Raw genomic sequence first — 23,655 nt, 5'->3', positions numbered from 1 at the left:
GAAAAGTATTGATCCTATTTATTTTATCATAATTGCAGTAAATACCAATATCTATTAGTTTTCTTTTTCCTATTTCTGTACTCTCTTTATCCTTTTGTTCAATTTATTTCATGACTGTAAAAGCTGTCAGGGTCTGACTTCTTTCTTTGCATATTTTTATCTACAGTACCATAAACATGTGCCCCTGTACATGGGTTAAACCTAATTTCCAACTGGATGGAATTAATAGACACCTGTAGTGCTGATTGGCTTGTGAGGGTTTTGTACTCACCAGTGGAGTAGTTTACTGATGTTCACAGCCAAATGTGCTATTGGGAGGTAAGGCTCAGATGAAGGAAGGGACTTTCTGGATCTGGAGGGTGTATCTCTTGCTGCCTATCATCCTGTTGCTATGCTCAGCTTCTGGTTGCCATGAAGAAAGCATCTTGGCTCCGCCCAGTGCTTCCACCATGATGTTTCTGCATTGGAACCAGCTGAACATGGACTGAGACCTCCACAACCATGAGCCTAATAAACCCCTTCCTCCTTCAAGTTGTTACATCAGGCATTTTGTCTCGGCAGCCAAAAAATTGAGCAATATATTTTTCTATTCATATATGTCAGAAATTGGTTTCAAAACTTGGTAAGGAATGAGAAGAAAAGAAAAGTATTCAAAAACTAACAGGAAAGAAGAAGCAATTTTTTTGCTATTTTGGATTAATCCTGGTCATCTACTGGAAAATTAAAAAGGAAAAATGTGTGACAAATAAAACACATTCTCACAGAATGCTGAATCTAATGAGTGTCGGTCACATGTGACTTTACTGAGAATTTCTTGAAATACCCTTTCTTTGGAGCTGTTTTATTAATTGTGTATAATTCCTCCCTGAAATATGTTGTTTCTTATTTCTATATTTGGGAGTAGAGGGGAACAGTGCTAACTATTTTCATATAAAATCACTCATGTATAATGAAAATATAACATGCAAATGCATGACACTCTATATGTGAATTGACACAAGTTAGAAATTCACTGACAGTTATTGAACATTTAGTTGCTAGAACAGAGACAGCTGGTATTTTCCCCCTTACCCTACATTAGATGGAAGCATTTCCCAAACTGCTTTTTTCTACACCTTACAGTGAAACCCCTCTGAACAGAATTATCACTATTCCCTGTGCTCACTGCCCTCTTCAAAATTTCTGCCGTAAATATTATGGTACCGTTAGCCTGTAATGCCTTTATTGGCATCTTCGGATATCAAATAGCTATTCATTTTTTAAAAACTCACTTAAAATGTCATCTAATAGGCAATGAAATACAAAAGCCAAAACTCTGGATTGAGACAAGGTTTAAGTTTTCTACTCACTAGACATAAAATTTTAAGCAAGTTATTTATCTTGCCTAAGACTCTAATCTTCTATTAGTCAGGTTTCTACACAGAAATAATCAGTGTCCATATTGACCTATCTATATATCTGTCTATATAATCTCCATGAACAAGTACACACACATATAAAAGTGTGAGATTTAATATAAATAGTGGTTTTATGTGATCCTGTGATTGTGGAGTTGAACTCCCGTGACCTGCAAGATGGAGACACAGGAAAGTTGGAGATATAATTGTTTCTAAGTCTGAGGGCCTGAGAATAAAGGAAACCAATGGTATTTGCCCCAGTCCCAGGGCAGAAAAGGAGAGACCAGACATCCCATCTCAATAATGAAGAAGGAAAGGAGAGACCCACTCCCCTCTTTCTGCTTTCTATTCTGCTCAGGCCCTAAGCTTTTTAGCCTGCACCCACACACATTGGGAAGTCTCATTTTCTTTACCAAATCAATTCAGATACTAATCTCAACTGCAAATCACAGAAATAATATTGAAACCAATACCAGGAGATCTATTGATCCATTTGTATTGACAGGTAAAACTATCACAAATCCTGTAGCTCAAGTTTAATTAAGTTCCCTACTTTACTCAATAAAAACTCATCCCATAGTAACCTCCCGCTTCACCAGGTTCTTATGAAAAGTTAAAAACTCAACCTTATATCTACAAGGCAAACATGCACACTGATATCTCACTGTGCATTCAGTGTCTTTAATTTTATTTTTCAAACACTGGGTGTAAGGGCAACAATAAGCAGTTCCTGTCCCATGAAAAAAAGCCAGAAGAAACAAAACCTGCCATGGCCATAGCTTCTCTTATCAGTACATGAGACTGATAAAATTCAAATGTTTAAGCAGGAAATCCACACCACATCATTTTCTTCTCATCCCTCATATCCACTGTAACACTGGATCTGTTCTTGAGAGTATTGAGTCTATGTTTATGATACCTCTCTTCTAGGTTACATGGACATCATCTTGCTTCTGAATCACCTGGGCAGCACCTGCACTAGACTCATTTTGTTTCTTTTTGTGTGTGTGTGTGTCTTTTTGAGACAGGGTCTCACTATGCAGTTCAGGCTGGCCTTATGCTCACTTTGTAGCCCAGCCTGGTCTCAAACTCGCAACCATCCTCCTGCCTCAGCCTCCCGAGTTCTGGGATTACAAGCGTGCGCTACCATGCCCAGATCATTTTGTTTCCATTTTGTCCTCACTGTCTGTTTTCCAGACAATAATAACCTAAATAAAACATTTTAAAATAGTTCAGTAATCACCCTTCTTCACATCTTGCATTATCTCCTCATTATTTTTAATATGGAATTAGCAATCCATGCTGACGTCTCCCTGCCTGAGACTGACCCCAGTGTCCCCCTGTTCTCAGGCTTTGGTCCTATTTTCATCTTTTGTGTCTTCTTTTCCTTTCCTTCCTCTGACACTCTCATCTCCAGAGCCATCCCTGAGCTGGTTCTTCTCCAGTTTTCAGTACGGTTCAGTTTCTCCTTCCTTTTGCATTTAGTTTCTGAGAGTTTTTGCACCTATAGAATACTAGTTGGTGAAGAGGTCTTACCGATTTTGTTCTCCAGTATATCTCCAGTGTCCTACGACATGCCTGACATATAGGTGGTCCCAGTGAATATTTCTGAAGTTCAACCGTGTGCTATTAGTAAAGCTAATAATAACAGTCCTTCCTGTAAGAAGCCATGTGGGGTAGTGAGAGGATATTGCACATTAAACTATTTTAGGGTTTACATTGTCTTTCCTGTCACTCTTTAATGTTTGACATTGTTTCTGGAACAATGTGAGTGCTCAATATAATATGGATAATATTTTTTTTAATCAGAGATAATTTGTGCTCTGTTGCTAATTATGCCACGTGTTTGAACATGAACATCAAAGTCCAAGTCTCCGTAGAATTTTCATCATATTTAAAAGACTTCTAATTTTAGCTATGTTTCTAAATGGCATCATATTTTGTTGGCTTTAATTTCAAAACCCGAAGCTTGCAATAAGCAGAGAAGGAACTCAATTAAGCATAGCCCCCAGTGCAAACATTTAATTCCATTCTCATCACTTTGCCATTAATAAGGCAATCACCCGAAAACGTGGGTTTGATCATGAACACGTGGAATAATAATTGAGAAATGATGAAGAAAAGATGCTCAGTAATATTGGAGTTTGGGAATACGAGTTCACATCCACTGGTTATAGCTCATTTGAACAAAATCTCTGCGAGGCTCAACAATTCTTAGCAACAGATGAGATAAGCAGTTCACTATTTTTCATAAGTTTAAAAATAATGAGTGGGTCATAAAACTAAGGGCCTTGAATAAATGCATAAATACATTTGAAAAGCACTTGATAATTTAGAGCACAACATTAATTACTCGCTCTTTAAAATTATGTACAGAATTAAAAACATTTAATAGTGATAGGAATCCCTGACATCCACACATTATTTTCGAGCTTTTTCTCCCTCCATAAACTACACCAAGAAGATAACTGCTTTTGATACTCTTAGGTAGACAGAGAGGAGAACTGTTTAAATAATAAGGATATGAGGTATATCTAAGATGAGATACATTCTGGCTGTCTGTGAGTTGCTCTTCATTATTTTCTTCCTATTTAAACCCTACTTACACACATCTAGGTAAGTCTGATTTGGGCCCCTGTATCCATGTGAGACTTCGAGGCTTTAACTGAGCTCTTTAGGTTGCATATTTCGTGAGGAGACAAAGATTACATTATGTGATGAACAACCTCAGTACATGACCACATGATGGTTTGGGTCTTCTCTATATGTTTTCTCCTAAGTCTTTTTCAGATCCTTAGATCCCTTAGTAACATTTTTATTTCACAAAGGTAGGTGAAAGCACAGAGAGATCAGAGTGTTTATTCAATATCAAACAGCTGGCAAAACAGAAATTCATCATCAGATTAAGATCCATTTGGCTCCAATCCTGACATTCTTGGCACCAGCTGGAATTGCAGGGGTTATATTAAGAGCAAACATTTCAGAATAAATCCCTGAGTTTGAATCCCTCACTATGACTTGTCAGCTGTATGATTTCATGCCAGTGCCTAATCTCCGATCTTGCTTCCATTTCCTGCAAAAATGGAGAAAGCAAAGGACCTTCCTCTTGAAGGTCACAGAGAAGTTTAAATACAATGGTGGGTGTAAAGGGCTGAGCTAGTACCAGTCTCACTGCTGATGGCCAATACCTGTGAGTAACCATTAAACCAATTACCTACAGTCTCTGCTTCACCAGTGGCCTCTTCCTGAGGAGAGAGTGAGAACAGGAAACAGGAAAACACCTTCTGGCTTCAAGCCGGACCTCCCTTCACCAGCCACAGGACAGCCTCGTTTATCATTGAGCATCACTGAGTCCTGCACTGCTGCTCCAGCCTCTGCTCTGCGCTGCAGTGAACATTGCAAGAAGATCAGAAGTTGTAACAAACTTCTTATGAAGGAGTCCTGGAATCATCTTAGTGCTACTAGAAATGTCCCCAGAGATGCTGATCTGGTGAGCAAAGCTGAGGGGCAAAGTCAGCTCGCCTGGGAGAAGGGGAGCCGGCCTGCCTGAGGAATGTCCTGTGTGGCAGTTCTGGGGCAGTTTGCCACAGTGAAACAAGAGAGGCGTTTGGACAGCTTTTCCAAAACAGCGTCGTGTTATTCTGCACTTTTGCTGCAGCTGGTCTGAGGTGAGGATGAGAGCGAGTTGTGTGTTCACCCTTCTGCCTCTCACTGTCTTCACAGCCTTGTCTCTCTCTGGTGAGTCTTTTAGGCACCAGCATAAAACTAAAGTGGATGGAGCTGGCAACAAGGCCCAAGCTCGGTGACAGACAGAGGACTTCAGCAAAAGAGCGAGCAAGGAGGGAAGCCTGGGACATGGGTGTTTTTTGGTTTCTCTTTTCCTGTCTGTACCTGAGTCACCAATCTGGCTCAAACTATTATTAGCTTTCACCTGAATTATACGGTAGCCTCCTTTTTGGCCTCCAACCTGCCTGGCCTGCAGTCCTCCTTGCAATTTTTTGTCTTCACAAAGCACAGATGAAATGCAACCTTTAATTTGGCAGTCTCAGATTAGAACTCTTCTATGGAGCCTGTGGATTTGGAGGAAGACCTAATCACAGGCCAAGAGTAGCAGGATAGTTGCACAATGCTTGCTGCTTCTCCTGCTCTTCCTACACGCTCAGCATAAGATGACACCTGTTCTGTGATTAAATGTCTCAACTCCCTTTGGAATACTCACAGTACTCTCAGACCCACTGTTCCATCCCCTTGTCTCAGCAGCTCATTGCCCTTTCTTACTATTGACTCCTTTCCTTGGTCCCTGTTGCTGCCACAGCCTGTCTGAGCTGGGGCAGTGGAAAAAGTTGCTGAGAGAAGGAAGAGAATACCTGTAGGTGGCTAGAAAGAGACCAGGTTTATTAAGGTAGTAACAAGAAACAATAGAGTTGATGCACACTACTAGGAAAAATCGGCTCCAGTACAAGTGGCCTGGACAGGATAGTCGTCAGAAAGTACAACAAATGTACAGCTGTGGTGGGCTAGACTACTAGGCTACCATGGCCCAGTGATGGCAGGCCAGGTGTGAAAATCACCATACCATACATGAAGTGTAGGGGCTGGGGATTTAGCTCAGCGGCAAAGCGCCTGCCTGGCAAGCGCAAGGTCATGAGTTCGGTTCCCGGTACCGGAGAAAAACCAAAAAACAAAACAAAACCAAAAAACAAAACAAAACAAACATGAAGTGTGTAAAGTGAGGCAACCGAACAGCAGCATCCTTTGGTTCTCTGTTCTGCAGCCATTTATCAGAGGGTGAGGGTTTCATCATGTAAACTACATAGCAGGAGCATCATTAGCTTCCTCTGTACCATTGAATTGCCAAGATTTCAAGGAACAGCTGACTTAGCATACAGACAGGAAAGCACCTTCTCCAGGTAATGCTAGCAGTCAGTTCTCAGTGGTCTAGGCTTGCTTACAGTGTCCCGTGCAATTGGAAAATACCTTGGGAAGACAAAAGGGGCATTTCAAGGACACAATGCTAAATGTCCTACTTTTTCTCAAGAATGAAGCATTCTCCTTTTCAACGACTTATAGTCACTGCTTCGAGAACCTTGACCCTGGACAGGCACCTTGGTCAGCAGCACACTCTTCGGTGTCCAGCAAAGCTCCCAGCATGAAGGTGCACTAAGCAGAGTTGAAGCAAAAAAGGAAAAGTCCAAACAATCCCAGATGTCTTTAGTTTTCAATAAGAAAACAGAACAAAGAGAATTAGTCCCAAAGAGGATGAGGAAGCTGAGAAACCCAGTGGAAAGGGAGGCAACAGAGATATCGCCAGCGAGGAGCTACAAAGAACCCTCGATGGGAAAGACAAGCAGAAGTGGTTTCAGGGCATAGAGGAGCTGCTGTCTCTGCAGAAAGAGTCAGTGAGATAAATGTCCTGTGCAAACCTTCCAGCCCTGAACACTCAGCTGTTGCTTCCCACCAGCACCCGGAAGTGTGCAGAGGCTCCTAACACACAGTAGACTAGAGAAGGGGAAGGATGGGGTGGGAGAGGACATGGGCTTAGAACTGTCAAAGGTTATAATAAATATGTCTTAGTGACTCTTGTTTTTTAATGTTAATGTCTTTCCCTTTAAAGATCTGCCCATGAACTCTGCCCATTTGTCCTCAGCGTGGCTTTCCTGCTGGAACAGAATGATTGCTGGATGGATAATTTTGAATGCATTTGACCTTTCACCCATTAGGTACCGTGTATTGAGCAGTGAGGGAGCCTGCAATCACTGAGGCTCAGCTCTCTGAAGTGAGGCTTTTAGGAACTGTGTGTTGAGTGACTACCACATGCTGGACATAGGGAAAGAAGCAGAACACATCTGCCCTCAAGAGCGTTACAGGGTTGATGATAGCGAGGCACATGAACAGTTAATTCTGCTGAATGATAGGTCAGATGCAAAAAAAGTACAGTGTACAGAAATAAAGACAAAGAGGCCAAGGGTGAGCTGGATAAACCTGTGGCATGGGAATCCCTGGATAGAGAGTGAATTCTAGGCAGAAGTGGGAGAATATTTAGAAGGCAACTGAACAACTTGGCCTGAACAGAATAAAAGACAGAGATATTGATGAGTTCAGAGAAGTGGTATGGGGAGGGTACACATGGAAATTGCTTTGAGTCTTGCATTGAATAGTGACTCTCACTTTAAGAATAGGAGTTCTCAACTCTATGCAGTAGTAATAGAATTGGATAAATAACTGCTAGAGTGAATCCCATTCCTAAAGGTGTCTGGAGAGCTTCAGAAAAGCTCTGTCCATGTCAATCTACATCATCCACTAAATTTTGGTTTTGTTTGTGTGTCCCAGACAATGTGATCAGTTCCAAAAATACTTAGAAATATCCTCTGAGGCATCAAAAGAGAATAGCATCTCCTTATCGTGCAGAGACAAATCACAAAATACCACTGTAAATTGAGATAGAACTAGCAGCTTGTATTATGTTCCAGGCAATTTTCCATTCACTGATTTTTAAACTTCACTGCACCACAACAATACTCTATTATCAGATTAGGATGTTGAAGTTTGGCAAATTTGTGTGATCTGTCAGAGGAAACTCTGAATTTTTAGTTAGTATTTATTATGCAGTAGGCATTGTGCTTGATACTCTACTACTGTATCTGACCGAATCTCGACAACATCCCTTAGGACAGGATGGATTAAGAAATTTAGAGAATGCTGAAGACAAAAAAGAAATTAAAAAATCTAATTAAGCTGGTTAGAAAGAAAAAGTAAAGAAATGTTATAGATTAGCCATAAGATGTCCCTCCAGAACTTCCTATGCTCAGATAAGGGGTTTTGGAAGATGATTGGGTCATGGGGCACTACGGTTGTCAGTGGATCAATCCACTCATGACTGTGCACTATTAGGAAGTGCAGCCTTGTTGGAGGAGGTGGGCCACTTGGGGCATGATCTGAAAGGGTGTGTTCTTGTCCCCCACTATTTTCTTTTGCTCTGTCTTTCCATTTTCTTCCTGCTTCCTGACTGCCATGAGGTGATTGACTTTGTTCTGCCGTGTCCTTCCACCATGGCATTTCTGCTTTGCATCTGGGAAAGCATGGACTAAACCCTCTGAACCTCTGAGCCCAAATAAACCTTTCTAACTTTAAACTGTGTATGTCAGGGGCACTGGTTCAGGGATGAAAATCTACTGTACCATATAAATTGTATTCTCAGATAACCCTCTCATTCACCAAGAACTAGCAATATACGTCACACAAAACATTTGGAACATTCATGTTCACCAAGAAATAGTAAGAGCTGGTATTCCTGTAATTACCACTGAACACATATTAAATATCACACAGTTATATAGTGAACTATGAACTTGAAGATTCTTCAATGTTAATTATGATGTCTCTAATATATGTGACAAAATACAGGTAAGAAGACATCAAGTAGCTTTGTAGGTCTATATTGCTAGTAAGAAAATACTTGGGTTTTGATCCAGTCTGCTACACTCCAGAAGTGCTCTTGAGTACTTTTCTGGTCAGATCTGGAAGATCAGTAAAGGTGGATAAGACTGAACTACGGCGTTGTTTATTTAGAAGTAGGGCTTGGAACAGGGCTCTGCTGTTGACTTTTTAGTAAGCACATTAAATGGGGGAGATGGCAACCTGTGTTTTTCATCCCTCCTCCTAAATTCTTCAGTGAAGAGCAGTTGGGCTTTATCGCATTCTCATTTGGGTTGATTTAATAATTATTGACAATGTCCTCCATTTGTGATAGTGCTCACATTTTCTCTAAGAAGTAAATATGCATATGCTACTCTTTCCAACTGGAGTAGATCCTTCAGCATGTACTTCAGTCCTCCAGGTATTGAAAGAAGGTAGCTGCACTTGCAGAATTGTTCTGAGAATCATCAACAATGAAATATTCAAGAGGGTTTATTCAACACCAGGCATTGGTATAAGCACTTTACATACTTTAATTGATTTGGTTCACAGAAGATCCCCTTGCAACTGAGGCAAAGTGAGGTGAGTTTATTCTCTAGAGATAAATAGCTAGGAAGCCCAAAGAAGAAATTCACAGCTGTGAATTTAGTACAAGACTCTTACACTTCGCTTCTTGGCAAAGCTGCCCCTCTGTAACTGGGAACAATGTCACATGGAAGGCACGTTATGAGAGCTGCTGAGCATTCGGATGAGACATTCTTGCCTCTCTGTGGGGACATCCTGGCTTATACCCAGTGGCCCTTTATGAACCTGTTTCCAATCATGTTGTCTTTACTGTTATCACTTTCCCTTAACCTTTAACATACTAACATATGAACATTCTGTATTGTTCAGGTTTTCCTTGCTGGAACAAGATTCTGATACAATTTAAAGAATTTAAAGGAAAAGAAGTTCATTTTGACTCTCAGTTTCAGATATTTCAGATATCCAGCAGGATCCAAGTCAGAAACACGATGGCCAAAGGACCTGGCAGAGGAAAGTTATCTACACTACATCATGGAATCTGGAAAGCAGACTGCAAGGGGTGAGATCCAAGAGGAAGGGGTCAAGGAGTCAAGGTCACATATAGTCTACAAGGTCATGTCCCCATGACCCACCCAGAGACATCCAGGAATGTGGTTTACTAATCTTATTAGCATCTCTCAAACTAATCAAGATGACCATCATGATTAAATGTTACATTCCAATTTGCCAATCAAATACCTGCCCTTAAACCATACTAATCTCCAAATAAATACAGTAGCAATGTCATAACTCTGCCTGGTAGCATATAACCATCCTTCATCATACAACCCAAAACACAATAATCCTTTCCCCAAAGTCTCAGCAGTTCCAGCACTGTTTAAAAGTCCAAGTCCACAGTGTCTTCTGAGATTCAAGGCAACTACTGGCTTGTAAGCCCTTATAAAACTCTAAAAGCAAGTCACATAGTGCCAACATATACTGGCTCAGGGTAAACATCTTTATCCCTAAATTGAGGAGTATAGAGAGAAGGAAGGTGACCAAACCAAGGCCAAAACTCATCAGGACAAACACTAAGTTCTGTAGCTCTATGTCTAGCATCTGGGACCCATGGCGACAAGATGTGGGGTCCATAGGCCATGGGCAGATCTGCTCTTAGTTTTTTGTAGCTCACTTGGCCTTTCTTTTCTTCTGGATCTACTCACTTTCTTCAGCTTTTCTCTGCACACTCAGGCTATATGTACCTTTCCTGGGTTTTAGTTTCACATTCAGCTTTAGTCTTCCAGCTTCATGCAGCATAATTTCAAGGGCTCCTGACAGGGACTCTGGTCCTTTTACACAGTTACACTTGGCCTTGCATACACTCTCCTAGAGACCTTGAGGGAAGCCTCTGGGATCAGATGACTCTTGCATTCTGCATGCCTGTAAAATCTGCATCACATGGACGACACCAAGATCTGTAAGGAGCAGGTATTGCCACTTGGACAATAGCTGCAGTGGCTGCTGAGTGCCTGCCAGCCAAAGCTTGGGAAACATTTTCTTAGGCAGCCCTGGGTGAGCAGGGTTCACTAGGGCTCTATTCTCAAAGCAAAATCTTAAATGATTTTATACTTTTGCACCCTTGAATCTGTACTCCATGTGGTCTTTGAGATTTCTGAGATACATTTAAGGCATCTTTCTTCTTGTTGTGGTTCAAACTAATGGATTTCTTTGCAATGGCTTCAGGCTTTTCAACAAACAAACCTTTCTTAGCCCCAAATTTATGCATGCTTCTATTCTGGTTAGATTAAAAGTTTTCAAATCTTTCTGTCCTATTCTTCTGCTCTTGATTCTTACCATAAATCTAGCTAAAAATGGCCAGTTTTACTCATACTACAACTTGAGTGATGGTCTCTGCTGGAATCTCTTTCAGCAGTTTTCTTAGTCCTCCATCTTTATATGCAGCATCACAGAAAGTTTTGGACCTGGACAAAATGTTGACAGTTTATTTGCTAGAAGGTTGAAAAAGAATGGTCTCTAGTCCATTTCCCAAAAGAGTCCTCATTCCTATTTGAAACTTCATGAGCTTGGCCTTTACTATCTATTTTCCTATCAGGAAATGTTTGTCTTCTGTCCTTCCAGAAGAAACGTTCATCACGCTTTGCTGATAGCATTCTAGGCCTTCCCTAGCTGACATTTCAAAACCTATGCAAATTCCTCCCACAAAGCAGTTCCAAAAGCCTAGGAATCACATGGTCTGATGTAGTCACAGCATTGATCTCATATATCTGGTATCGATTATGTATATTGATCAGCCTTTTATTGCTAGGGCAAAAAGCTGATATCTGGAACTTAAGGAAAAGAGGATTATTTTGTGCATGGTTTCCAAATATTCAGCCCACTGTTTTCTGGTATCAAGGCAGAAACATAACAGGAGAAGGGCACAGTGCAGGAAAACTGTTTACTTCATTGCATCTGGAAAGCAGAAAGCAGGAGAGCAGCACCAGAGATGAGTGACCAGGGACAAGATATGGTTCAGCAATGACATCCCCATGATCCACCCTGACACACCTAGAAGTGACTTTAATAACCTCCTAGGCAGCTATCAAAACAACCAATTTTCAATACAGATTATCTATCATATATCCCAATATTTTGTGTATGTGTTCCCTCTTCCTTGCCTTTGACCATATTTTTTCCCAGTAAATGGATTCATTTTTCCCTTTTCTTCACTTGTTAAAATTCAGGGTCATACAGACATTGAAAACAGGCATATTGCTGAGTGTCAGGGTCCAAACTGCTCCTTTGCTTTTCTCTAACTGTGTGAACTTGGCTGTGTTACTAATAACTTTGGTCCTTGGGTCTCTCACATGTAAAATGTGCAGCAAGTAGTGCACTATGTATAAAAATTAAATAAGGTTCTGTACGGAATAGACACTTAGTAAATGATAAACATTCTTCTTCAACAATAACAATGAAATTACAAATTCAATATTCAATTCAAAGAATTCTTTCTCAATAAACTCGCCCATGATAACCACACAATCATAGATGCTGCCTCTCATGAAATCACAGAGAATCCACTAAATGGTACAGAGAATCCATTAATTGTTTTGCATATATATTTATAGTCAGTAAATTAGTCAATCAGTCAGTGGCAGTCACTTAGGGAGTACCTATTTTCTGTGGTTGATGCCTTGGGTTATGAGAATATGGGGGAGTAAGTACAACTGGCACACAATCCCTTTACTACAATCGAAACTAATTGTCCTGAGAAGACTTCTATACAAAATGAAATGTAGTTAACATTTAAATAATAGCTAGTATTTAGCTATATGTCAATCTGATACATCATGTGAAGTGGAGAGACAGTAGGCAGAGGTGTGCTAAGTCAAGAACTATCTTGGAATTTTTGATAGGTAGGAAAACATCCAGTGTGATAAAAGGGAGTGAACGTGGTGTAGGTTAAAAGGAGGTGGGCTAGGAGAGATAGACAAGGCAGGCGCACGCAGGGCCCTTCTGGTCAGAGCAAAGGTACCAGAATTTACTCCAATGGCAATCCATTAAAGAATTTATATGGAGAGAAATGTACTGGATAAAGTATGGTTTAGAGACTCTAAGAGCATGAACAGATTCTTCCAATGCTTTAGGGACAGCTGTGCCTCGCATTAAGGTTTTGCTACTAGATTTGAAAAATTCTTGTCTTTCTGTTTCTACTACGAGTTGATAATGAAGCAATTGATGCTCTTCTATCTGATCTCTGAATGTTTTGTTATAAGTGAAATATGACATCCCGTGGAAAGTGAACTGGAAATACAGGTGAACGAGAGCAGGGCACCTGTTCTTCCTTAAGATCAAAACACTCAAGAGGCAGAAGGAAAAACAAGCCACTCAGAAACTCTTTACAGCTTCTATTTTTATCATTGCAAAAAATTTATGCACATCAAACATAAAATATGCTTGTCAGCAAATCTATCACATTTTCTACTTTTTCATAGAGCAGCTGATGTAGAAAGCAGTTGGTTGTGTGCCACAAAGACTCTTAAATGACTGGCTTTTGGCAAAGGCCATGAAAGTAATCATATGGACTGTGCTGTCTTCCAAAGATCAAGTCTGCTTCATGCCAGCTTGGAGAAAAAATTAAGTACATAGCCAGGAATTTGATATTCTCTGGGAAGTCTCAATTTAGGTAGAACATATCCTGGGGTGAAGATACAGAAATCCACATTTCACTCATTATGACCCCCCCCAATGGGCTCTTGTTTTTGTGTTTCTTATTGTGAGGTGATTAAAAACACAATGTTGGACTCATAGACCTGAATGCATCTCTACTACCTACATAACCTTGGCCGAGTTAATTGACATCTCTAAAGCTCAGGCTCACAATGTGTAAAAGCGACAAAATATTAATTACACAAAGAATAGGTAACATTTGCTTAATCCTGTCATGTGTAAACTCTGTTTAGTTACAACAGTCTTACAAAGCCGTACTATGATTATACCCAGGCTCACAAATGAAGAATCTTAGATACCGAGGCAAGAGGGTTGTACCATTTGTTCAAGAGCCAAGTCTTAGCTCCGTGATTTATGCTTTGAGATTTTCTGTGTTGTGCTATATCCTTAACTATTGCCTCTGGCAACTATGATATACTGCTTTAAAAATAGGCATGCCCGGAGTTCTTGCAAGTATTCAATAAGATGATACATGTATAGTAGTCAGCAACGTACCTAACACAAAGTAAATATTTAATAACTCAGTTTTTGAAATATAAAGAACAGGAGGCATTCAGGCATCCATACATAGTAACAGCTTAATAGTTTTAACAGATATTTACTAGATACATAGTATGTTTCAGATATTGTTTTGGGTATGCTGGTAAATTACAAACAGAATATATAAAAATGGGTTAGTGGTATAGGAAAAGATCACAAAATAAACTACAATTAGGAGAATGAAAGAAATAATATTGAATATTCAAAAATAATAAAGGTCATGTTAGGTGGGGAGTAGAACGGAAGCTGTGACTCTTGATTGACAGGTTGGGCAGTGGTCACAGGTTGAAATGGTTACTAACATGGCTGAGGTGTGGTTATGATTGGGCAAATGTTTGCGAGGTGATGTGCTTAAACCTTTAGGTCTATGCGGCATAGCCTTCCAGAAAGAAGCATTGAGCAGCACCAAGGTACTAAGCAGAAATACTCGTAGAAAAGAAAGGAAGTGAAGGTGTTCTGGAGAGGTGTGAGGTGAGGAAATTCATAGCTGATGAAATCAGGGAGGGAGTGGAGAGTCAGTCACTGGACTGAGCACTTTGGCAATTATTCTTTTTTTTTTAATTTATTTATTTTATTTTAAGGATAAAAGGAGGGAAACATTAACAGACATACAACATTTTACAACATATCACAAGCACAATACAGACAATACCACTTTGTTGGCAATTATTCTTTACCTGGGAAAACACGGCAAAGTTCTCAGCAAAGGTGTGGCCAGATGTGACAGTGTGTTTAGCACGCTGGCTGCTGAGGTGAGAAGAGACAACAGGAGACCAAGAAGAACAGGACTTGCCCCCGACCCCGGAGAGAAGAGCAGGTGAGACCACAGCATCAGCAGTGAGGACCAAGGGGTTTCTGGAAGTGTTTCACATACAGTACCAGAAGGAAATCCAAACAATTAAACACAGAATATGTCAGAAAGAGACATTAACAGGGGACATTAAAGTTTTGGTTCTGAGCATGTCAAAATAAAAAGTTGTCCCTTCTCAGTTGGACAAGGTAATGAATTAGTGGGATTTGAAGATATTCTTCATCTTCCACCTTCAATACCATATCTAGTCACTTAATAATAAAGATAACAGCAAACCGAAAATAATCAAGGCATCTATTATTTATTAAATCCATCTTCCTTCTTTTTGTTCTTTTCACTATTTTTGCCAAGCACTTTACTGAATGACCTCACTCAATGTCAATAATATATCAGATAATTTTATTATTTGCGTATTTATAGATAAAGGAACTAAATCAAGGAAGGTAAAGAAACTTGCCCAGGTTGACACAAGACATTTTATAACAAAGCCAGGATAGACCACCAAACATTTTGATTGTAACATCTGAAACCTTAACAGCATGATAAATAAGCGTGCATACATAATTCCCTTCCATGTTTCCAAATTCTTTCTGCAGTTGCTTAGGCTCCCAGACCTCCATCCTTCTTTGACACATTTAATGTCATAGCTTCATATCTGATATCATTTTCTTCTAATTTTGTCATTCTGTATATAACCAAGGAAGGGATCTTTATAAAGTTTTTCCAGCTAATTATATCTTTCCTTTGTTTAAATCTTTCAATGCTCTCACATTCTCTATAGAATGGAATAAAACTGCCAGCCAATTTCCCAGTCTGCAGCTGGCACAGTTTGCTGCTTATATAACACATCTTCCCATCATCCCTCACAACACCTCTCTATTGACAGTGCGTGCAGCACCACGGAACTAAGCTCACCCTGGCCACTGCTTTACAGATGACCATGGTTGCTGTCCTGGTTACTTTTCTGTCGTTGCTGAGACAAAATTCCGAATGCTAAAATTAAGGAAGGAAAGGTTTATTTAGCACACAGTTTGTGGAGGTTTCAGTCCATAATCACCTGGTTTCAAGGCAGGGTAGCATAGTGTAGGGGCAACACTTCAAGGTGGCAGAAAGCAGTAAAAGCAATGAGAACACAAGGTGGGGAAGGCAAGTGTTCCTCCCTTATATTGTGTGTAGGCTACCACCCTCGGTTACCTGTAACACTCACACCATTTCTGTTCCCTCCTCTTTCACAGGCTCAGGATGTTTGCAAGGTAAGGACCCTGGTCCCCTGTTGAGTCACTTAGTTAAGCTTCTCAGCTTCTCAAGGTGACACTCTGTATCAACCATTACAGTCACTGAACCTGTAACCTTGCTCTTACTCATGAAATAAGGGTACCATTGTTACATACAGTACATAGTGCCTAGTTACATCCTAATTTCAGAGAAGTCACATTTTAGGAAATTATGGTATGTTCCAAATATCATCCTAAATATTATTTATTATTATTTACCTAAAATTCAAACTTAACTATTTTGCATTTATATTTGCTAAAATAAGTAGACTTACATAGAAGACAATATCTATAGAGGGTTCCTGGAATGATTTATGTCATTTATAAAAAACAAGCATTTTGGGGAAAAAGAAACTCTACCTCACTCTCATTCCATATGTGTTTCACACTAAGGATGTGTGGCACTGCAGTAGTCATGGAGTACCAAGGACAGAAAGGCTAAGTGACTACTTATCCCAACAACCAATTAGAAGCCTATTTTCCCTAAGAGACATATGAGAACTCTCATTATGTCCCTCTTATGGCTTTTTAAAAGTTGTAAGCAACTTATGACCAAATTTTTGTCATAATCTACTTTGATGATCATCAACTCTGGGAACATGTCATCTAATTATTTGAAATCCCTGAATATTTCATGCTTGCACAATCATAATTTTGTGATATTCTCTTCCACCTACATATATGTTTCTTTTAAATTCTCTTTTTGAAATATAACTGATGCATGAAAGCATAAATGATGTACATACTAATGATAGCACCGTGTGACATTTTGATACATACATGTTACACAATGTTTAAATGATATAGATGCAAATATCTCCCCAAATATTTATTGATTGTTGAAAACATTTGTAATCACTTGTTCAACCATTTTGAGATAAACAGTATAAAATAGTTATCAAAAAATCCTACTGTGCAACTGCACCCCAGAATTTCTTTTTCTTTTTTAAGTGTATTTTCATACTTCTGATGATCTGCCTTTGAAATTAAGAACCAGAAACAATTTCATATTAAATTATTCATTTTGTCAGTAGCTCATGAACTCACTGCACACATCTTTAGTGAAAATGTACGGTGTGTTGTATGGTAAATACATTACACAACAGTACAAGTAGTACTATTACCCTTAATAAGCTCACAGTCTGATGGGATACCTCAACCTCAGTGAAATAATTACAATGGGAGTTATTTAGGTTCAACTGTGAAAAAACTGTCAAAGAAAACAGTATAGGGGGATGTAACATAATAAGTGAGGGTGAATTTAACTATACAAAGCTTAGAGGCGTCAAATGAAGTTCCTCTGAAGAAAGAACATGTGCAGTAATGTGTTAAGGGAGATGGCGCTATAGCTAAATTCAAAGTTGAAGAAAAAGAATTCCATGGGGGGACTGTCACATGCAGAGGGTCTGGGAAAGAAGGAAACGGTCTCAGCGTGGGGTGAGAAGTAAATGTCCACGGGTCGGTTGTCTGGAAAGTTGTCCATGTGGTTGGCAGAAAGTCAGTGTTCTGATCCCCACCCCCTGGAGAAGTGTTAACTTTGAGTAAATGAACATGGAAGGAGTTGAATGAAGAATGCTGGTTTCCCCGGGTGGGTCCCATGTAATCACAGCCTCTTTATAAGAAGGAGGCAGGAGAGGCTGAGTCAGAAAATAGGCTGTGAGATTGGAAGCGGAGCAGGCTGATGTGATTTCTGGCGACAAGCCACACAGGAGACACCTGATGTCTCTTCAACTTGAAAAGGCGCAGAAATGAACCTTCCTGTTGACTTCAGGAATAACGTGTCCCTGCCAGCAACTGTATTTTAGCTTCTTGAGATTCACTTCAGATTGCTAATGGCTAGGACTGTCGGAGGATACATTAGTGCTGTGCTAGGTACTAACTAACTTTGAAACCCTTTGTGACAGCAGCAGTAGGGATCACCTGATGTACCCTAGCAGGGGTTGAGGCCACAGCATGAGTCCCATAGGGCAATGAGTGAGGATGCTGCTCCTGCGCACAGAGCCGAAGCCATTGCACAATTTAAAGCAAGGAGGGGCACAATTAGAGGGGTTAAAAAAGCTTCTGTAGCCAGTAGTTATGAGATGGATGAGAAGAACTTACACATGTGTTCCAAGGGACCCACGAAAGAGTGTTAGCTGATGGTAGGCAAAAGTGACAGTAAGAGGGTGGTTGCGGGAATGACAGAGGGAGGAAGTCTTAGCTGAAGGAAACTTAGGGCTGTAATTCCCTTAATTTGAAGCCTTAATCTGCAGAGTAATGGAGAAGAAGGTGCTATGTTTTGTTTCCAGTTACAGGGCTTGTGTCATAGACAGAACACACTTACAGAAGAGTAAAAGCTGTTCAGTGCGTGATCTGGCCTAAAGGCTTAGTGGAGATTAAGAGATGTGCTGTCTCAATTTGATAGAACTGTGAGATAGTCTAGGAAAAGAAAATGTGCAGTGAACACCTGGATGAAGGTGTCCAACTTCAGAAGAATCAATACAACCTGGGAACACATATTTGGGCTAATGTGGCACAGGTGGCATTGGAGGCTGTAAAAGTAAATGGTGACATCTAGGGAAAGGATGTAGCATGTGAATAAGATAACCCCAGAACCTGGAGCATCAGTGTTCAATTTCATCTGGAACAGAGCTGGTACACTACAGCCCATGGGTCAAATCCAGACCACTGTCTGGTTTGTAACTAAAGCAGTATTGGAATTCAGCACTGTTCAGTTGTTTGCATATTGTCTATGGCAGCTTTCCCATGCTATGGAACAATCAAGTAATCCCAATAGAGACCGTATAGCCCACAAAGCCTAAAATGTTTACTATTTGACTCTACCAAAAAATTTTCCCACTGGTGATATAGATGAGGAAGAAACAAAGAGAGTTTAAGGATCCTTGATGATAAAATAGAAAACTCTTTGGTATTGTCTTAGTGTTCTGTACTTTGGAATTTTTTCCCAACTTCCTGTCCTCAAAATGCTTTCTAGATGTCAACAGCATTTGCAACTTTATTCTAATTATATTATGACCTGTCCCAAAGTCCATGTGTTCTTAGGGCAGAGATGTATCTTGTTTGTATCTGTGTCTGTTGTGCTAAAAAACACTCACAGCACATGGATTTGCAGAGCAAGCTCAGTGAATCCATCATTCACTCAAGGATATGTTCAATGCTCAAAAAATGCATGCGTTCCTTGACTAATGGCAAGGCTTTCAAAAGACTCATGTATAGTGCTGGGAAAATGAGACAAAGTGCTCACCCAGCTACAGATAAGTTTATCTTCTTTTGTTTTATCTTGAATAACATAATGCAGAATTTCACAGGCATCCTCACTGTTATGTGAGATTGCTTTCCTTGCCAAGTCTACTTTGTGGTCAGTTGGTTAAAAAATGCAGCTTTTGGGGAAATTTTAAAACACTGGAGAAAATATTTGGACATTTCTATCAGACAAACAGGTTTTGGAGAAAATACAAATTTTTAAGAGAAAAAAACTGCAGAATTGCAATAATATTTTGGAGGCTCTAGTGAAAATTAATATTTTATCAGAAATGAGTGATGACTATACTCATAGCCAAAATATTAGGATTCAGAAGAAGTAACTTTGACTGTTTAATATTTGAAATGATACATGCAGATTTGTATTTTATACAAGTTATCTACTTAGAGACAATACATAACAGAGATTTTGGAAATTATTTTCTCTTTAATTTTTTTGTTATTGTTGTTATCCTTGAAGACAAAATCTTCATCTTGGAGTTTGCTCAGTGAAGTGTCTGTCACCTAAGAGTGAGAGCTAAGCTACTACATCTGGGTTCACATGCAACTTTTCAAAACCATGCTTGTTGCACATGCAGTGGTCCAGCGATACTGAATATCCCTTGATATAAGTATGAAATATTTCCCTTAGTAATATGACAACAATTGTTTATTTTCTATCATCTTGTTTTGAAATTCTGCATTGTTTCTATTGGTTTTTGAATCATTTTGTTTTTATCTTTGTTGTTGTTATTTTGTTTTCTCTTCTCTTTAAAATTAAAAAATTTAAAAAAACTACTTCCTGTTTCAAGATTACCTTCTCTGGGTCTGGTTTTATCCTGGTGCCTTCAGGAACCCAGCACTAAGCATCATCTGCATGAATCCTGCTCTATAGGCCCCTAACCACTCCTGTGTGCTTCAATTACATAATGTACTTCTCCCTGTCATTGCATTTGTGTTAAACAAAGTCATGTTTGTAACTCTGCATGTGTTCATTATTTATGTTGTCACACTGTCCTTTGACAGCCTCAAGACTATACTGACATGCAATAGGAAATATTTCTTAGGTTCAAAATACACAAGGATTTTCTTAACTGTGCTAGACTCACTCAAGTGCTTGAACTGTACTCCAGATTGGCAAGAGGGCCCTGCTTCTCCTAGCTGAGAGTTATCTGGGTACCAGCTGATTTAAAAGGGCATTTTCTCAAAGGATTGGGATATCACAATTCGCTTCCATATATTTCATCTTCTACATGAAGCAGGCAAACACTGATAGTCTGCTGAGTGTGGTAGAAGAATGAGACAAAATAAACCCATTTGGGGAGTTTTTTTCAAGTAACTACTTGTGCACCTTATTAAAGATTCTTTGGCCAAAGCTAATGAAACATCTCTGTCCAGTGTCAAGAAAGACCAGTTCCCACCTTTGTAATCAGAGAGGCCTACAGGCCTATAGCAAAGAACACGAATTCAGAGAGAGGTGAGTAGAGTCATTGGTTCAATTAGTGAGTAGGAAAACTCTACTAATTTGAGGTCTTCAGTGACACAGATTTCAGTGCCAGACTACTTGTATTCAAATCTCACTTCTTTTCCTTACACGTGAAGCAACTTTGGATGAACAATTTAACTCCTCTGTAGGTTAGTTTCTTCATTTGTAAAATGAGCATAATAATATTATACAGCACATAGACTTACTATGAGAATACAATAGATAAAGAGGCTCACAGCTGGATATGGTATAGAAGAAATACTTAGTAAATTTATTTCAGCAGCAGCAATAATAGTGTTTGGATTATAGTTGAGGCTTCATAACTAGATTTTGAATTGAATTATGGGTGATATATCAGACAAATTGGAGCATGTATGCAGGTAATAGTAATAGCCGAAATCCTAATTTTGACAAATCCTAATTTTCATAACTAAACCAAGGAAAAGACTAAATTCTGTCTATAAAACCATCTTGTGCAGGTTCTTCTGTTCAAAGGGCTCTTTTCTGCATGCACCCAAACTAGAATCCAGCACAAATAAACATCTGGTGAAAATTAATTCCAGAATCTACGAGAGGAAATACTTCCATTAAACTCCTATGGAGTTCTCGCAGACCATGGTGATACAGTAGATGCTGTAATGAACACTCAGATCCTCATTAAGGAATAAAGATATTCGTAAGTCATGTCCTACCAGAACATCCAGCAGTGGCCTCAACTGTCACCCTTCCCTCTGATAGTCAGCTCAAGGGAGCTGTCTGCCCAAGGTCACCCCTTCTCTGTGGTGGTCAGCACCCAAACAAAGCAAAATCATAGAGCTGTAGACCTCTTACTCCAACACAAAACAATTATTAAGCACCTTCCTAGTTATAGAATGACCCGACCACCCTGCAAAAGCTGAAGAATCCATCATGCCTGATCACAGCTTGGCCGCTTCCCTCAATTCTGCTTCTTTCCTCTTTCATGTGTTGACTCTAGGATGACACTGTAATGACCTCTGCATGTGGATCTCCACCTCAAAGTCAGCGTCCTAGAGAACTCTGTCAGTGGCTCTTACAACAGAAGAAAACTGGAGGAAACCTGACTGAGTAGTTTTGAGTGACTATCAGTTTACAGAGCGCCTTGAGCAACACATTTCAGGAATAAGTACTTTTCATAAATTTGTAATGTTCACGTCATTACTGAAAAAATAGTTTCCTTAAAAGAGCTTTTGTATATTATGCTTTTTCAGGGTGGTTTGATTGCAGTTCATTTTTCCCTCCTAGCAATTCATGAACACTTCACTATTCCTCTAATATATTGTAAATTCATTGTAGTTTGGGGACTGGACCTCTCTATTTCTGAAAACACATTGCACTTTACATAGTCTTGCACATCGTAGATGCTTACTGAATAAATAAGTGGGAGACTGTATTAATAAACTGAGGGAGAAATAAATACAGAGTTTTAACTCATGAAGTATTTTTTTTTACCCTGAATGACTTCTGAGGTATAAAATTATGGACAGACACTAAAATCAAAGCACTAAACTAATGACAATCTGAAGATTGACTTGCATGCAAAACTCCACAGCTGTTGAACTGTAGTAAAATTGCAGAAAAAGAAATGGAAACAAAGCACTGGTAATGATATTGGACATATGAAAGCAAAATCATGCAATGTACAAGCAACTATGCAGGCAATTATGCCAAATGACAAAAGCCCGTTTTGGTAGACTATTGGACAGTGCAATTTTATGTTGACCTTTGCATTACAAAATGAACCTGCTGGCAACCCTGCATTTAAAAATTATGAATGTTAAATGGGAAAGCTGGTGTGACAGTGAGCAGGTCCCACTAGGCTTGTCTGGGTTTTCATTGTTGGATGCCATTACTATAGCCACCTGCATGGTGTTGTGTATTGGTCTGCTTTGCTTGCTGTCATAAAACACCCAATACCACCTAACGTTAAAAAAGACCAAGAGCTTATTTAGCTCACAGCTTAGGAAGCTGAGAGTCCAAAAAGCAAGATGCAGGTTCTGATGTGAGCCCCTTGTGACATCCCCTCCTAAAGGATGGAGGGTGTCAGGGAGGGAGGGAGGGAAAAAGGGGGCAGTGGGAGAGAGAGGAAGGAGAGAGGAGAAAGAGAGGAGGGAGAGAGAGATCACATCCTGAAACAGGAAGAGATCACACTATCAGTAATGAAATTAATCCATTAGGGGCAACCCACAATCAAACCATAGTACTGACTTCCCCAAACCCTGATGTACACGATCTATGTTCTTCACAGTCACATAGTCTCCATCATGAAATTGATTCAATAATGTGATGTTACAAATTCAACCAATCCCTTACCAACCCAGTCCTTCTCAGTGTCTTCACCACCCAGAGTATAACTGCTTAGTGTGGGGCAAGTTATGCATGTGATCATGTACGTCAGGGTTTGGGGAAGTCAATACTATGGTTTGGATGTGGGTTATCCCTAATGGATTAATTTCATTACTGATAGTCTGATCTCTTCCTGTTTCAGGATGTGATCTCTCTCTCCCTCCTCTCTCCCTCCTCTCTCTCTCCTCCCTCCTTCCTCTCTCTCAATATACAATCTTATTCCAGCATGCAAAGTTATTCCACTGAAGGATAGAGTGAAAATACACAGGGAAGAGACACAGAAGGGAGAGAAGGGAAAACATGGGGTGGAGAGAGAGGGAGGAGAAGAGAGGAGAGGAGAGCAGAGGAGGGGAGGGGAGGGGAGATGAGGGGAGGGGAGGTAAAAGAATTGGG

This window comes from Chinchilla lanigera, unplaced genomic scaffold, assembly GCF_000276665.1.
Source record: "Chinchilla lanigera isolate Chin_1 unplaced genomic scaffold, ChiLan1.0 scaffold00148, whole genome shotgun sequence".
Classification (NCBI taxonomy): domain Eukaryota; kingdom Metazoa; phylum Chordata; class Mammalia; order Rodentia; family Chinchillidae; genus Chinchilla; species Chinchilla lanigera.
This window is presented reverse-complemented; position numbering follows the sequence as displayed.